Source organism: Semicossyphus pulcher, unplaced genomic scaffold, assembly GCF_022749685.1.
Source record: "Semicossyphus pulcher isolate SPU_LCO1_2020_fin unplaced genomic scaffold, fSemPul1.0.p SCAF_17, whole genome shotgun sequence".
Taxonomy (NCBI): Eukaryota; Metazoa; Chordata; class Actinopteri; order Labriformes; family Labridae; genus Semicossyphus; species Semicossyphus pulcher.
Window position 1 is genome coordinate 23,583,602 of NW_027211681.1, and position 15,180 is coordinate 23,598,781.

The window sequence follows — 15,180 nt, forward strand, 5'->3', positions numbered from 1 at the left end:
CTGGATCAATACCTGACCTCTGAGCAGCGACCAGGGAGCCGGGGCTCGCTCTCGTGGGAAATTAGAAATGGATTCTGTGGATTCTTGGGGGTTTTATTTTATTTTTTTGTGGTTTGAATAGCTGGGAGATGAAAATGTTTCTTGTCAGTGAAGCTTGCAGTAGCTGCATACATAAGACAAGCGCCCGGGGCAGGGTGATTCAGACGTGCTGAGGTGACGTGTAGCAGGGGTTTCCTCTGGGCTGCGAGATGGAACACTGAGAAGAACACTTTGCCATCGGTTCAGGTGTGCAGGGAGGGAGGAACGGTGATGTGTGACGGTTTGAAAATGAAGATGTGGCTGCATTAATGTAGTCACTTAATTACAGCGTGGATTCATTTAAGGATGAGAGAAAAATGGGAAGCAATCAATTACGGCAGCATCACGGGGATATCGACCAACTGACCCACCAAGGACGGTGTGTGATTTGACAACATATGTATGTTGTTTGCTTGCCCTACAGTCCTGTACTGTCTGAAGCCATGTATACACGTACACAGGTTTTTCCCTCCTTCATTTCCAGAAAACACCCCGTCCAAAAACACAACAGAAGCGCTGTCATGAGAATGCCACACCAACAGGCAGCGATGTAACCCGGAAAGAAAACCACAGCCAATCAAAAGTATGAAAAAATCTGTTGCCAGAAGACTACCTGGCGGGCCGCAATGGAGCATCGAGGAAGGGGGGCGATATATCAATATAGTAAACGAGTAACTTAACATATATGTGTAAACATGTCCTGTTAGCGAGGTTAGAAGCATCACTGTTTTTGTCACGTCTATCATGTTGCAAGGAATGTCGCCTCATTTGTGACGCCTCACAAAAGGAGATAACGGCGCACAGACGTCACAAGCCAAAGACGCCATTTTCCCCCGTCCACACGTCTCCGTGGAAACGCAGTTTCTGAAAGTCTTCACCCCGGCTGGAGTTTTACAAAAAAAAGGTCTTTTTAGAGACCTAAAACAGCGTTTGTGTGTGGACGAAAAACGCAAGGAGAAAGCTTCGTTCAGAAAAATAGCCGCGTTGGCCTAAGTCATGGTTGAGGCAATGAGCCCCTGTGCACAGACATGTCAATGCCCCCCATTCCTCCTACATAGGGATGTCATACTGTGTAATAACCTTAAGCTTCGCACCGGTTTGTTTTGTGATAATGTATACATATTCTAAAGTCGTGTTCTGCCTCTGTGCAGATTTCACATGGTGCTATGTTGTTTAATGTTACAGGGTTGGCAGATCTGTTATGATTGATTGCATGCATATATTGATGTGTTGCTCACACTGACACAACATATGGCAATATATTGAATTGTTACCCTTGTATCCAGATATGTATCATATCACCAGATCCTTGCATGAACACAATCCCACATCACAGCCTGTAAAAGTTTTGCACAATGGATCTGTGCCTGTAGAGATCATTTTCCTGACTTTGTCGTTCTGCATCTTTTTGCTCGTGTTTTGCATCTTTTTCTAAATCAGTTTTGCATTTTTTTTTGCGTTATTTTGTGTGTCAGAGTCTCCTTAAGTGATACTTTGCATCTTGACCCCTTAGGCCCCTGGGCCTTCGCCAGGTAGGCCGATTCAGTACTCCATCCCTGGTCCTGGCTGCTGTTTTAAAAACTAAATTGCATACATCTATGAAGCCCTTAATGTAGAGTAGAATCTCCTGGGGTGGCATAACCCAAAACCTACTCCATCTCCAGACTGAACAAAAGGCCATCTGTCCATCTCCATCCATCTACATCCCAATTTCATGAGAAGCAACTTCATCAGCCTCACGCACGGGTAGAAATACACCCCCTCCTCTACATTACAGGCTAATATGGTACGTGCAGGGGTCTTCACGTCACAAGCCTCCCTGCTCCCCTCCACCACCACCGCCACCGCCACCCTCAAGCCCTTCCTCCATATCCCGGAATAAAATATAAATAAATAACCGAAAAGGCAGAGCATCTCGTCTTACCCATCTGTGCCTGTGTCGGATGTCTTTCAGAGGTTCATGGTGGATGAGAGCCCTGCTGATCGGATTCTGGTCTGGCAGTTTTGCTGCAGGAGCCGCTAAGCCATCGCATTGGTGATGCTGGAGTGTCGGTGATAACCAGGGGGCCGGGGGTCTCTCTCTGTCCCCCGTGTTACTCTCCAGTCATCCGGCGGTGTTTACCCCCACTCCTCCGGGTGTGTGCACCGGATCGGTTGCGCCGATGATCGTCCCGAGCAGGACTTACGCCGGATCCTGTCGGTCGTAGTGATGGCACAGCCTCCTCTTTTGCCTCTGATGTATATTCTGCGAAATTCTACCGAGCAGAGGTTTGTCCAGAACAGATACAAATAAAGACAGTTACGATAGAAAACAGCGAGCTGATCTGGTGCGCAAAAAGATGAGCCGAGCGGCGCAGAAAAGGATGGAGATGAAGAGATGAGGAGGGACACGGGGTTGGCGGTGGGGGGGTAGATCGCCGCTGTCTGCCGTCCTATTCGCCGTTTTCTGTCGTGTTTACGAGCCGCTGTCGCCTCCTCCCTCCCTCCCTCCCCTCCGTCTCCTATCTCTCTCTCTCTCCGTGATGCGTCTCCCTATCTCCGTCCTCCGCGCCGCGCTCCGCACCCGGTATGACGCCTTTTCCGCTCGTGAGAAAATCAGATCCCCCCGCGAGCTCTCTTCTCTTTTACTCCTTTTTCATCATCTTCTCCCTCTCTCTCTCTGTCTCCGAGAAGCAAGGGGGAGGTGGAGACGAGAGTGTGTGTGAGGGGGCAAGTGAGAGAAAACGAAGGCACTGGAAGGAGGAGCCCCGGGAGAAGAGAGCTCCTCCCCGTTATGCTGCTTATCAGGACGAGGGGGGCGCCCATCATGTAGGAGTAGGAGGGAGGTATAACTGAGGAAATATGAGAGAGGAGGGGAGGAGCAGGTGAACTTCTGCAGAGGCTTGAGCAGAAAATAACACTGCTGTTGTTAATATAACTGCTGTTACTCCTGTGATACTTTATTGAAAGTCTCCTTTACCTCAAATGTATCAAAAGCTCCAGAAGTTTTGCACAAATATCCTAAAAGTCTGACCACAGCAGAGCCCCCCTGAGGTCGTACTGCAAATTACATACCACAAAAATAGCATGGATATCATATGGAGAGGATATTTGGAGACATACCAGCTGGTCAAAGAATACAAGTCGGCTCATAGAGAGGCTGTCGGTAATGCAAATTAAACCTCAGTGAATCGACACAGTGATGAAAATGTTCCACAGCAACAATAACAATGAAATAAATGTTTTAAAGTGAATCTTTGTTTTTGACACTATTTTTACTCTTTCTATAAAACACACGAGCAACAGACTCGACAAATAAAGTCTCACCTGGGCTCTCAGTTAGGTGCGTCATTGACTTCAACCTTTACACTCATCCTATTTTATGATCTTGTTTACTTGCAATCCTTGACCATCACAACAGAGGCAAATGTATGAGCTTTTCCGTGTTACCATGTTTGCTTCAGGAGATTAGATGCAAAGCACGTTATTTCCTAAAGGCAGCGAGTAAAGCGATCTCCACTCGCCTCCATCAAGGTCACAAAGCATACACGTGCACCAACCCTGACTGTTCCTTATTAAGAGTGATCGATCTCTCGTGTCTTTTCAGGTTGAACCTCGGGGGTACACTACAAAGCGAGTTCAACAAACCCAGGGTCTCTCTTCCCGATCTGGCTTCACTTAACCTGACAAAGGAGATCGCACTGAACTGTTACACGACGCTGGTTATCAACTCGATAAGTCAGCACAGGGTTGCTATGAGCGCGTTCACATTAACGGAGCGTTGTGTGGAGCAAATGAACAATCGTAACACGGGCGAGTCTGCTGTCAGCTGATCGGCATATTTTACAAACTCAGAGCAAACGATGATTTCAGAAAGAGATGAAGAAGTTACACATGATCCAAACTGAAATCCACTCAGCTGCAGCTGCTGAATGCAGGAAGGACAAACAGCTAAACAACACAGACTGTGTAACTGTGCAAATACAATATCACCGCTCCATCATTAGAGCGTGACATTTATTATAACACTCGTGTGTTACATGAGATTAATATGTTGCACAGATGTATTTTTGTTAGTGATTTAGACCTTATTCTCTCAGCTGTATCAAACGGACCCATGAAGCAAATACAAAATAAAACAATGTAAAGCAATATGAATGCTTACTGTCATATCTTATGAGTACACAAGTACGTCTTCAGGCTTCAGTGTTTTTATCAGACTCTGTTGTAGATGTAGCTACATCAGTAAAGCACAATGAATATATTATAAAAACTCCTACGTAAAGTGGAAGTGTTTTACCGGTCTCTCTCTGTACAATAATAATCATCAGCAACAACAACAACAACATAAGTATAGTCATCATCATCATCATGAAAATCCTAGTCAGCATAAACTACATCCTGGATGTCATCATCATCAGTAGCATCAGTATCATTAAGGTCAGAGGTGTTCATAAAGAGCTGGGTCTTTAGCTTCTTCTTAAAGGTGAAAGGGACTCTGCGGACCGAGTGGAGTTTGGTAGCTCGTTCCACCACCGGGGGACGACTGAGGAGAAGAGTCCAGTTAGAGACTTAGGGCCCTGTTGTGATGGGAGCACCAGGCGCCTTTCATTGGCAGTGTGTAGTGGGCGGGACGGAGTGTAGACCTGGATGAGGGCGTTCAGGTAGGCAGGAGACGTTTTTGTTGCTGTTTTGTAAGCGAGCAACAGGGTTTAGAATTTGATGCGAGCGGCGACTGGGAGCCAGTGGAGGGATATGAACAGTGGAGTGACGTGCTGTTTTGGGTTGATTGAAGACCAGTCGCGCTGCTGCGTTCTGGATCACCTGCAGAGGTTTGAATGTGCATGCAGGAAGGCCTGCCAGTTGCAGTAGTCAAAGCGCGATATCACTAGAGCCTGTAGCAGCAGTTGTGCTGCATGCTCTGACAGGTAGGGTCTGATCTTCCTGATGCTGTACGGGGCAAATCGACATGACCGAGCAATCAAGGCCACGTGAACCTTAAAGGTTAGCTGGTCGTCAATTGTGACGCCCAGGTTCCGGGCAGACTTAGTGGGTATGAGTTCAGTTTGTCCAAGCTGGATGTTGATCAGTGGTTGCATAGAGGGACTGGCTGGGATGACAAGGAGCTCAGTGTTGGATAGGTTGAGCTCTTTCATCCGTGTAAGTATATTCTGAACATGAGACTCAACATTGGGGCATTACTATGCATGAAAACACACTATTTCCTGCACTAATTTACATGTATTTATTGTGCAACTTAATTTGGCTTTTTTATTTTCTGGATGGTCACTTTTGTGAAGTTACCAGTCAAGCTGAATAAAGCAGGATAACGCTCAGTTAACCATAAATTATGCAAGAATAAACTGCATTACTAACAGCTTTTCCCGTTAGTGGAAACATCTTTGGAAGCCAAAATGTTCCTGTAACCTCTAATGGATTTTGCCCTTGGGTTAACAACATGAACACATGCTTACAATAAGCTGTATTTGTGTGGACATGCATGGCTGCACACACCACACCCCGAAAATTGTTCTCGAGCACTTTGTGCACATTGTGTAAACTTCCTTCCACCAGTCCCTCGATTTGGTTTCTGAAGCTGACCAAGGCGCTGATTTCCATCTGATTTTAATGCGTATGGGATCTTATTTTCATGTGGCAACAAGGGCATGCTCTGACCTACGTATTGACCTGTAGCCATATCAGAAACCACTAGCTTTACCTTTCAGGTATCATAGAAGTATGGCTTACCTCACACGTCAGATATTAAACTTGGATTAAAGGAGGATTAAAGATTTAAAATGTGCTTAAAGCTATTACTTTAAGATTATACTTGATTGCAGGACATAAGTAATTATGTAGGATCGGCACTCCTTCAGGTTTCACTGTGAATGTAGTTACGCGTTCATTTTTATTTGTATGACTGATTTTAACATGAAGAAAATGAAGCCTCTCGGGAGGTTTCTGCCAATATTGATTTTTTTCGTCATAGCCTTCTAACAGAGATATTTCACAGTTCACAGGAAGGCTTTTACCTGATTTGAGGAAAAGTTACAACATCACTGCAAAATAATTCAAGGTATTTCTTCCAACAGTTGTTGAGGTATTTCAATCCGTACCAAATAGAGGTGTTTCGGTCATGAAGGATTCGTTCAAAAATCTTTTTAATGCACTGAATGATCCGTTTAATTTCATGCATTGATTCGTACCTGCCATTCATTAAATTCTCTCGCTTGGCGTCTAACAGATTTGAGTCTGACTCTGCTCTGCTCACGGCTTCCCAATCCCTTCCTTCTTCCGTTTAGAAGACAAGACTGACTGATGTTAGCACGCGCTAGTAGCTAACCCTAACCCTATAGGGCTGACCATGTCATTGGTTAGGAGAACTACAAAATGTATCAACTGACCGAATGTTTCTCTCACTCACTCGTCCACTGAACGAGATTGGTCCTCGTAAATGATACGACCCGATTATGAACAAAAGTGGGGCGGAAGTGTTTCAGGCGTGCACACAAAGCTGATTCACAGACGTTTAAACCACTGACAGATGAACACAAACTAAATTATGTTTATTTATTAAGACATTATAATGTCAGGAGGTTTTGTATCGGACAACTTGGGCTGAGCAGCTGTTATAACGTGATTCTACGAGAAGACCAGTGAATGCAGTGGGAGCCGTCATCGTTCATGAACGAGTGAGTGAGTTGCTTCTTTGTCGTTACGGGTAAACTGGAAATGTCACTGGACGACTTGGTGAACGAGTCTCATGAACAAATCTTGCAGCTGAAGATCTGGGTTACCGCAAAGACCCATAACTGCCATCTCTAGTACCAAAGTGGACATTGTTATCCAGAGGCGAGTCACTAGCATGGCTAAAAACATCAGAACCAGCAGAATACCAACAGAGACAAGCGTTAAAAAAACCACAACACCAAACTCAGCTGTTTCAGGATTCTGCTGAGTTTTGGGTTACAGCCTTCTGCGTGAGCTGGATTATTTCAGGAGGCCTCAGAGACGCAGATGCACATGCAGGTCTGGGAAGTTTTCCAGCCTTTGACAGCTTGTGGAGACAAACTGGTGTTTGGTAATGTTTTACAGTGTATGTTTGGTATAATTTGTCCAGTATTGATGCTATAGCTGTCAAAGCTAATGCTTGTGCGGCTCTGTTGCGCTGAATAAAAAGACTCAAACGATCTTCATCAGTGGAAAAATATATGCTGACCCTGAGGGGATTCTCCTATTGGCTTGTTATGCCACTATTCTGTTGTGTTAATATCAGGTGAAGGTCAGACAAAATAAGCCCTTAAAGGAATATAAAAAGGATTGTGACTTGTTGGCTCAGTTTCAGGCTAAGAATCAGGTTACAGTTGAGTCACTTTCTCTCAGATTCAGGCCTGAAGGGAGCTGTTCACTCATGTGAACAAGAAGTCCAGGTGCTCATTATTTGGCAGCAGTGATACAGTTCAGATGTAAAATGGCCTATGGCCCATTTACTTCTATAACCAGAGTCTTTGTACGTGCACAGAGTCAGTGCACTCCTCAGCTTGTCAGTTTTACAGTAAACACAGCTGCATGTTGAGCCTCCTGAGGTGTAACTTCCCTCATACCAGCCTGAGATCTTCAACCTCACAGCCTCAATTTGTTCTCCCCCCCGGAGCCATGTGCAGCCATGTGATGGACCCTTACATTCCCGCATATCAGGCTGCTTCTGACCTTTTTTTTTTTGTTAATATTGTTATCAGCCTGTCCTCACATCCAATATAACAGAGGTTTTCATCACTGACACCAGAGGACAGTTTTATACAGCAGGGTTTTGGAGTAAGTGTGAGTAATACCTAGAGCGTTTAAGACATACACTGACTGTTTATGAGGTGTTAAGGTAGGGCTAGTTTGTTATGGGTTTTATACTATAAACAGGATGGTGTATCGGCAGGACACGTAAATGAGGTGAGGAGACGCAGGTATCTTATACCGCCTTCCAGCAGTCTTTATTCCTAATCGTCACCAACTCAACAACCGGAGTGACACGGCACAGCCTGAGGAAGGACAGGGAGGGAGGTAATTAGGTAACAACTTTAACTAACTGCAGTGAACTTCGGCGCTGTCTCTCACTCCCGCTGGACATGCACTCTCACGTAACCTGTTAACAAGATGACAACACGTCCTATGCACGAGTGCGCGATCCATCGACTCATCTCACGGAAATGTTCGAGCCTTTTATACACAGATTTTATATTTTATAGACTGATTCCAACTTTTTTAACTTCCTACACTTAAATATGTTTTATTAAGGCTACAAGAAATACATGTAATAAAAGCTAGGGTCAGGTATTGTTGTTTGTGACTGCCCTATTGTAGGAGGCTAGGATTATGTTGTTAATTTTTTCATAGTTTTCTGTTCTAGAATGTGTACGTTTATAAAGTTTGAATTTTTGAACATTAGGAGTTAACTAACAATAATGAATCAGTACGTTTTTATTATACTTGACTTTAAGTTTTATATTTCATGTTTAGGTGTAGAAAAGCTTATGTCATTCATTCTTGATAAATACGTACTGTCGCTTTAAGAGAGCGCACCCTGGCGCACAAACTTCTGTGAAGCTGCAGAACTGTGGCATTGAGTTGAGGCTGGACTAACTGTGGAGTCACATGGTTTTTAGACCGCGTCCTGTGCTGTTAAGTTTTCTGTCATCCAGCAGAGAAAATTCAGTGGTTTAACCGACTTGTGACACCTGTGGAATAAAGTTGTTTTCTCAACTCTCCAATGGACGTCAAGTGGATTTGTAAAACTACAGCAGTTGGACACGTGTAAGCCGAGGCTACCAGCTAGGCTGCTTTTTCTGCGAAAACAACTATACCTCTTAAAAATAAAATGTCTTGTTTTATGCCCTTTTCATGAAACAAAATGTATGAAACATATTAACACATATGTGTAAGATACAAATGACTGTATGTAAAGATGGACGACGCGTCTCCATCTACTCTTATTGTACAAAAGTGAGGCCAAAATACCCCCTAAATGTGCGATTCCTCATGTTGCCGCATGACGTTCACAGTTATGAAAAGTTCAATGACTGTAGTGACTCCTCTACTCTGCTAACACTTGGACATAAATCAGCATAATCAGAACCAACTTTAATGACAGAAACCATGTTTGAGGAAAATGTATTTTCATTAGTTTGACTCTGTTAACATTGAGGAGGCGGGCTTTATGACCTCTCCTGCAGCCAGTCAGCAGGGGGCAATAGAGAGGGTTTGGCTGCACTTTTAGGGAGCTGGCATGTCGTTTAAATAGTTTTAAAATGCAACCATGGAGAACGACCACATCTAAATCAGTAAATTCATGATGCCATTATGGTTATATTTACATCAGCGTCATTAATTAAGTTAAATGACCTCGAATATGATTCCCAAAGAGCTGCCAAATTGACGTAATCTGTCCAAGTTTTTAACAAGCAACTTGGGCGTTTATGGATTGGAGCCCATTTCAAGAATAAAATCACCTAATTTTTTAGATTCATCATAAACAGAGAAATACCAATATTTACCATCTTAAATTCAAATTGTTCAATAAACAAACTTAATATTTATTTGAAGAATGAGACTTAAACTTCAACAGTGAATCCGACCATGGCAAAGCCCGATTACAACGGCACCACTCTGGCTACATTAAACTCCTGACAGAAGAAATTAAACGCTTAGCGTAACACAAATGATGAAAAATAAAAGCACTGTATGAGACCGGCACAAAGCAGCAAGCTTCTGTCTCTGCAAATTAAACCCCACCTGCTCAAAAAGCTTAAAGAGAAATGGAAAATTTGATTTCCTCCATGTGCAGTCAAATTGTCCACGGCACATACACACAGACCTCCAAATGCAGAATGTCAAATATTCAGCATGAGAGCCTTCTCAGATAACACTGGAGATATGAAAGTCATGAAAGACTTTGATCAGGTGCCAGACAAACTGAAACATCACTTTTGGCTACAGATTTTCCTGCCACGACCACCGAGCTTCCCTCAGATAAAATTCCAGAGTGACAGGTCAGAAATCTGGAGTTGGAGGCAGACAGCACGACTGAAGCCACGCAAGGCCAGAGAGACATGGGCGTGTGTTTTAGTTCTCTGTGACAAAAAGCAATAGAGCCATAAACTTTGTTCTGCTGCGGTATAAGCAAACAATGGGGACCGGTTAAAGGTGGACAATCAGTCAAAAAAGCTTTATGACCTGAAGGGACAGAACCCGGAAATAAGATGATTTGCTTTCCTGCAGAGGTTGAGATGATACCACAGACCATTTCTGCGGAGAATGTGACAAAAGCAAAACAAAGTTTCTTATAGGGTAATCTCTATTTACAGATTCTATATAGAAATGTAGAATCTGTAGGCAGTGGCGTGGAGTAATATTGACCAATCACGTATCAGCAGGCTGCGGCGTATGCAGGAAAAACAGTCCGTGTGGAGAGCAAAAGCAGGCGGAACGTAATGCGCCGTAATGACATCCTAGCTCCCAACAGCGGTCATGTGATGATGATTTAGCTTCTTATTAATCTCTATAAACAGACATCTGCATGCTAACAGCTAACAATCTGTTCTAGATCTAAAATTCAACTTGAGATAAATTCCATTTACGCGGTGTCACGAAAGCCGTTAAGTGTTCAGATTTCCCTCAAACGCATCAGAAATGACGGATCCGACCTCCGTTCAACAAACGAGCATTTTAAAAGTAGTTTTCTCCTCTTGAGGACACACCTGACAAAGCTTCATTTTGACTTGTTACTAATCTGCATCATGATGCTGAAATTGTGGCAGGTAGACCTGGTAATTAAAGTCAGTCACAAGAAAAACTGGTTCTTTTTCTGTAAACAATGCAGCACACAGACCAGGAAGTTGTTTATCGCTAACCGCCGGCTACATGCCCTGGCGTGTTCAGCGTTGTGCCCAGAAGCTATATCGTCGTCAGACTATAGCGGATGGAACCCCGAGATTGACGGCGGTCAAACCAGGCGTTCTTGAGCTATAAGTTAACAAGACTGGGATGGAAATAATGGCAAGAAAAGTGTATTTCCAGGAAGTGATGATGTCACAGTGAAGTTGACCTTTAACCTTCTGGGTAAAAAAAAGTGTCATCCCTTTATCATTTTATTCTATTGGCACAGAAATCTTTTAATTATGACACAAAAGCTTTTACACAGGTCACAGTGACCTCAAACCTCAGACCTATAGATAGTGCGCCTTTGTTTCCTGTCCTAACTGCTACCTGACCCCAGCATCCAATCAAACAGACAGATATCAATCGTCTTATCCAACAAAAAGCTTAAAAAAATACAACTATTCCTAAATGCAACATTAAGTTAGACAAAAACTTGCATAGGACTCCACTGAACTATAACACGATTTCCTGACCAGCAGACTTTGTGATAAACTCAAAGGTCGTTGCTAATTTGCATTTAGAACTTCCTGGTTTTGCGAGATGTAAGCATCAAACATCAGAATAGGTTCTACCCTTTTGAGGAACCAAAGTTGCGAGTGAATAAATATTTAAATAGGAGCAACAAAAACAGCCAACTTGTGTGACATTTCCCTGCTTTTGTACACGAGCTCCTGTCAATCCCTGCCTCGAAAACAAATCAAAAACCCATCACATTTCCTGACACAAAAGCTGCATGTAAAAAAAAAAAAAAAAAGCAGTATTGTTTACTCAGAGACAAAGCGTCAGACTTCATTACACACAAAGCAAGAATTTACAGACACTTGACAGAATAAAGATCACAGGATTTCTTCTACACCACTAGAATAGAGGCAGACACGCTGCCACGCCTGCCTCTGTTTACACACAAATAAACAGCTCCTCTCCACACACACACACACACACACACACACACACACACACACACACACACACACACACACACACAGATGCTTCCATGTGAAAATTAAAGTCTTGTGTATTTACCTGTCACATCTTCTTATTCCCATGTTTTCCAATGCAGTGCAGCCTGAGTGAACAGCCCAGCTCCAGGTAAACCACACCCTGCCTGTTGTGTCCTGCGCTCCTGCTTCCAGGTGACACTAACGAGCTCTGCCACTTAAGGTGGGAAGAAGCAGGTGAATGTGGGCTGAGCAAACACGGCAATCCACTCCGTGCTTGGTGACAATCTACTGTGCATATGCTCATTGGTTGTGTTTACAGCCTGAACACACCCACAGAGGGGCTGTAGCTGACTGTAACAGATTGTCTGCTTACCTTTGTTTTATAGCACACACGTACTGACTCTGCAGGACAAACGGGATTATTCAGTCTCTTGTACAACATTTTTTTGCTTTTTCTTTTGCTTGGCGTCAAGGTGAATAAGCCTGCAAGTTTCAGCTTACAGTTTTTTTTTTCTTCTTCCAACCAGTTGTGTGTCATGTTGCCAGAACCAAACTGAGACAAACCCTGAGTGCACAGGTTGCTACATGAAGTCAGTGCGGGCTGCGACAGGCCAGGAAACCTGGCTCCACATTGCCATCTGATGGGCTGGTAGAAACAAACAGCAAGTCAAAGAGGAAACAACTTTATGTTATTTACACAAGTGCATCTAAGTATTTACATTTAATGCCACTTTATTCTTCTACTGTACTAAATGTAAGAGTCAAATACAGCACCATGTACTCCTTCATTTAAATAGTCTTGCACATATTGTTTCTTAACAAATAAAGATTACTATAATATTCTAGAATAATATAACACTATTTAAATTAGCCATTCTGCTTACCGATTTTAAATACATTCTGCTGAAAGTGCTTCGACTTAAGTAATATTTTAAATCAGATTTTCTTCCTTTACTGAAGTTTAGGATTTCAGAACTTCTTCCAAAACAAGGTGTCTCTGAGTCAGACTCAGAATCGGGGTTTATTGCCAAGTAGGTTTACACATACAAGAAAAAAGGCAAGAAGAATAAAAGTATAAAAAGCAATATGTATAATACAAAATATGTACAACAGGTGTAAATAAAAACTGCACAGATGTGCAGGATATTGAGCAGTGCAAACAGCTTACAGTATAAAATAAAAGATAGTGCAGTGTACAGAAAATATAAAGTCCAGTGTGCATTAATGTAACACATAGTCCGAATTACAGGGTGGGCCGGGGCCTTGTTGACGAGGCTGGCAGCAGAGGGGAAGAAACTGTTCCTGTGGTCCAGGTTTTGGTCCTGATGGAGCGCAGCCTCTTGCCAGAGGGGAGGGTCTCAAAGAGACTGTGTCCGGGGTGAGAGGGGCCGGCCACAATCTTACCAGCACGCCTCAGGGTCCCGGAGGTGTAAAGGTCCTCGAGAGATGGCAGATTACAGCCAACCACCCTCTCTGCAGAGCAGATGATACGCTGCAGCCTGCCCTTGTCCCTGGCAGTAGCAGCAGCGTACCAGATGGTGATGTAGCAGGTGCAGGCTCAACGATGGTGGTGTAGAAGTGCACCATCATTGTCTTTGGCAGGTTGAACTTCTTCAGCTGCCGCAGGAAGTACATCCTCTGCCGATGTTCAGCTCCCACTTGAGGTCCTGGCTGATGATGGTCCCCGGTCAGAAGTTAAAAAAAAAATGTCCAGGTATAAAGGAATGGCAAGTTCATCATTTCATCTTGTTTTTATGCCTGTAAAGTGCAAACATTCTTCAGCTACTGTGTAAAGAGAGTGGATCATAAAATATAACGCACTGTAACCTAAGGGCGCCGGTTTAGCTCAGGAGTCCTCGAAGCAGCGGCCCGGGTCCGACTCCCACCCTCAGCCCTTTGCCGCGTGTCATCCCCACTCTCTCTCCCGCTGTTTCCGACACTATCCACTGTCCTCTCTCAATAAAGCCATAAAAGGCCAAAAAGAAAAAGTTATTCTAACCGGCTAAAAGATGTGATGTTACATGCAAAGTGATGCAGCAGTAACAACAGTCCCATAATAAAACACTGAAAGGAGCTTTTAACTTTGATATGGAAGTAAATTTGCCTGCTTAAACGTCTGTACATTTGCTTCAATAAAAATGATACAGGGCTTTGTGTTGGAGCATGTTTACATACTGTTAGATACTGTACAGACTTTATATGTTGAGATCTGCATACTTCTTCAACCACTGATGTGTGCTGTAGCTGTGACTGGCCAGAACATGTTCTGAGTGACTAAACTCTCCTGCAAAACAACTGGATTAAAAGATTTTTTCTTTCTCAACACTGTTTGTGTTTCCCCCTTTTCTTTCCATTAACAGATTCACGACCTCTAACTTACTGAACAGGGTGTGAGCACTGAGAGAGGCTGTTCAGACCTGGTATCAACATGTGGTTTTTAGTGATCGGATAACAAGTGGACGACTCTGAGCCCAGCAGCTCACACCTAGCATTAACGAGCCCCCCCTTCAGTGACCACTTGTGATCAGATCTCACTTTCCCGCTCTGTGTGCAAATACACACATGGCTCAGCCTCCTTCATTAGACTTATCATGTAATAATATAAAACATCATGTAATGAAACTCGCAGACTTGCAGCACAGAGAGGGGGAGAGCTGCTGCACACGAGCAAAGAGGGAAGGGGGAGGGAGGGAGCGGGTGATCGCGGACTAGAGTGACGACGTGATATAAAACTTAGTTTGATCATGAAGCCTGATGCTCCGCCTCAGCTCTGTGTTTATCAAATATGATACACAGCTGAAAGATCTGCGTGATTAACACAGATGTTTTGAAGCATCGGTGTTCACACGAGCAGACGTATGTGGATAAATGCGTCCCAGGCCACCTCCGTATGTGGCCTGAGTGCTGGGATCTGAATGCGTGTTCACACCTGTAGTTAAGGCTGTCCACTTGTGAGCGATCACGAAAACCTCATGTTGATACCAGGTCTGAACGGAGACTTCTTTCACCACTTCAAACCTTTTGCTTCTTCTTTTTTTGACACGTAGGACTCATATTCTATTGTAAAGGTATTGAGGGCATCTTGGATTAAGGTACATATATGTAAACCATTATTAATAATGCTACATGTAAAACATATAGATATATATATATGTAGCAATTAAATCACACAATTGTTGTAATCTACATGCATTTAGTGTTACACTACTAATGCATGTTGCTCTAATTTTGAGTAAAATTACAGGACTGACAC

At 43.5% G+C, this 15,180-nt stretch overlaps 1 protein-coding gene across 1 annotated transcript in view; it reads right to left on the reverse strand.

Annotated features, from left to right (window-relative positions):
- The window catches only part of mgat3b (beta-1,4-mannosyl-glycoprotein 4-beta-N-acetylglucosaminyltransferase b), a 78,317-nt gene extending 76,228 nt beyond the window's left edge, over positions 1 to 2,089 (reverse strand). Inside the window, exon 1 of the mRNA XM_069665820.1 lies at positions 2,003 to 2,089. The gene's annotated coding sequence lies outside the window, so the exon portion shown is untranslated. The remainder of the gene's footprint in view (positions 1 to 2,002) is intronic.
- Positions 2,090 to 15,180: the final 13,091 nt, after the last annotated feature.